We start from the raw sequence: 3,410 nt of genomic DNA on the forward strand, positions 1-3,410 counted from the left end.
TCATATTTATACACACACACAGTTTCACTTTCCTCAGTATAAATCCTCTTCCCTCTCTGTTAGACGGAATCGAAACTCAAGCCGGGTCGTGTTCTTACTGAACCCCGGTGAATGTGACTCACTAGAACTGAACCGATTCCTCAGGAAGCCGCTCGGACGCACAGCGCGCGCGCGCGCGCGTTTATACTGTGACGTTTCTGAAGGCGCGAGTCTTTATTTCCTGACTGGAATCCCGCGCGCACTTTCGTTTCACTGATCCCTCCGACAATAACCTGATAACAGACCTGTGTTGTTTTAACGCGCGAAACGGAATAGAATCATCTCTGAAACTTTACACGGTTTACATGTTCATACATAAAAAAATATAAATATAAAAATGAAACTTATTTAAGTAATTTAATTACAGAACATGTCCAAAAACAATCATTAACAAACATTTACATTACAATGATATCTTATTAATCTTATATAACATCTTATTTTTATATAAATTCAATTTTAACAATTATTTTGATTTATTCATCCATTCAGTCATCTATCTATCTATCTATCTATCTATCTATCTATCTATCTATCTATCTATCTATCTATCTATCTATCTATCAGCAGCACCTCATCTCCACCTGGACTTGCATCAAATCTCCAGTCAGATAGACTCTACAAATTCTTAACATGGATAGGTCAGATATGTCGCTATGAAAAAAACTTAACAAATATAAAAAAAATAGCCTATATATGCAAAGAGCTGTCTTGAGGCCTCTGTCCTACATCTGTCCTACATCTGTCCTAAAGACAGGAAAACATTAGCTTACAGCTAAGAAACTCTTTCCATAAAAGTTAAATAAATGATTACACAATGATTATACACATTCTTTCTGTGCTTGAATCCAATCCTTTTCTAAGTTTGCGACACACTTCTCGCGAATAAACCATGAATCAGCAGAAAGGTTTTTTGGACGGCAGGAGGTGCTACAGGTCCTCCACACATGGTAGGAGGATCTGAGAAGGAAGTGTAAAATCAGTGTGTTTGTGTAATGAGGGTACACATTATTGAATCTGGTGTGTGAAAATGATTAAGCCAGTGGGAGCTCCGGTCCTTCTGCATCCTTATTTAAAAGTCAATGAAAAATGAAACATTTAAAAAAAGGTGTCTCTACAAGCTGAATGAAATAAGAGCTGCAAAATACACCACAGTTGTGAGAAGTCATGCCATTTGCTTAAGATAATAAGAGTCTCTGTTAAAACTTATTTTCAAATAAATCTTTATAGTCCTCCTCCAGATGAAAAGCCTTGGACAACCTGTGTGTGCTGTTCCATTAGCACCAGCAATGATCAGTCCAGATTCAGATTAGAGTTCAAAAATAAGCAAAACACATACCGATTCATTGAATATTTAAGAAAAGGAACTAGTCACTTTCATTAGTTTGTCACACCTTGGGAGCAGTGCTCATCTATCCAGCTCAACTGGATCTTAGACTTTACATCAAAAGAGTTCCAGATGAATTTTTACAATATGATATCCAGGTGTAAGTTGAAAAAAAAAAAACTCTGATAAAGAGATACATGCAATATTTGGCAACATTGATTATAGGACTCCACCTTGTGGACGCATAACTGAACTCAAAGTGTCCACAGCAATCCTTGATTGAATGCAAAAAAAATGCAGAACTTTCATGAACAGTATGCCTGTACAAGTCATGGCACAAAACCAAAACATCATCTCAAAGCCTTTACAAAAACACTGGTTTATTCTGATAAACCGTAAAAATGTATTGTGAAAAAATAAGACTGAGAGAGTAGACAGGAATACAGGGACATGCAGCACATGAGGACTTGTATGCTAGGTTGGACAGTAAGGAGGGATGTTTAAAGGTTGGCGAAGAAGAGAGATAGAGATGGGACAGATTAGATTAGGTGCAGCAGGTTAGAGTGATTAAAGAAAGGGATGAAATTGTACTGACAGGTGGCAGGAGGGAAGATGGAAGGAGTTTTTTGAAGAGTTAATGAATAAGGAAAATTAATGCTTACACAACTACTCATTACCAAAATCATGGAATATAGAACATTTTATATATAACATCTACAAATATAAATGTGTACACACAAATGTGTAAACTACTACTATTAATAATAATAATAATAATAATGTAAACTGATGGGCAAAATATGAACCTACTCAATATTAGGCAGGTGGTCATAATGTTATGGATGATCAGTGTATAATAAATGTATGTATTTATATACTTTTGATTTATTCATGTAATATGACTTAAGATTATAGATGCTACAAATGTTAAAGGGAAATAAACAAGTTTCTCAAAATGCAAAAACAGAAGAACAATTATAGTTCAGATATTTAAAATGTTATTTACATATACATAACAATAAACATTTTTACAAAATCAGCTTTATTGTAAACTTTTTTATATACATTTTGTGTATTTCTTTAAATTGTATATTTTATAAAAATTAAAAAAAATCCTCCTCCTGTGTTATATGCATATCAGTCCAGCAGGGGGCAGTAAGATCCTCTCGAGCTGTTAGTGCTGCTCTAGATCCACAGAGGAAGACGTGTCTCCACGGCAGTTACTTTCAGTTTGTGATGTGAGGACTCAGTGGGTTGTGATTTGGGACACGGCCCAGACCGCAGGCAGTGGGTGATGCTGGGTGTAGGTTTGAGGATTAAACCTGATTCAACACACAGTGCATGAGATTCATCTGCTGCTGTGATAGTGTGTGTTTTTATCTTAAAGCTTCATCCAAACCGTTTTAACCTGCATGTGTGTCTTTAGACTGAGTGCTTCTCTTCAGATGAATCATTACATCCTGCATGTCACCACCAGTAGCTTCCATGACCAGACTATCACTCACAAACAGGATATCATTAATAAGTGTGACATCATTCCTCTAGGCGGTTATTGTGCAGGACGGTGGCGTAGTGGTTATCACCGTCGCCTCGAACCAGCAGCGTCCGGGTTCGATTCCCGCCTCGGGGTCTGTGCTGTGTATGTTGTTTGCATGCTCTCCCCTGTGCTACAGTACATGCAGATTAGGTGTTCCCAAATTCTCCATAGCGTGTGCATGTGTGCCCTGGGATGGATTGGCACCCTGTCCAAGGTGTACATTGCATTGCGACCCTGTATGCAGGATAAAGTGGTTTAGACAATGTCTGAGTGATTGAGTGAAAGAGAGTTCACATCTAGGTGGTGTCTTATTGTGCATTAATAACGTCTGTCTAATTTATAGTAGTATTGATTCTTATTAATACTGATAAACTAAATTAATAATAAAATCTGAACCCAAGCCTTGTGTCTCGGATGATTTGCACCAGGGATCAAATGCAACCTCGTGATGCGGCTCCATGCATGAAAGGGTGACAGAGATGGCAGGTGAAAGCTCATGCGCTTTGA

This window comes from Clarias gariepinus, chromosome 5 (assembly GCF_024256425.1).
Source record: "Clarias gariepinus isolate MV-2021 ecotype Netherlands chromosome 5, CGAR_prim_01v2, whole genome shotgun sequence".
Lineage (NCBI taxonomy): Eukaryota > Metazoa > Chordata > Actinopteri > Siluriformes > Clariidae > Clarias > Clarias gariepinus.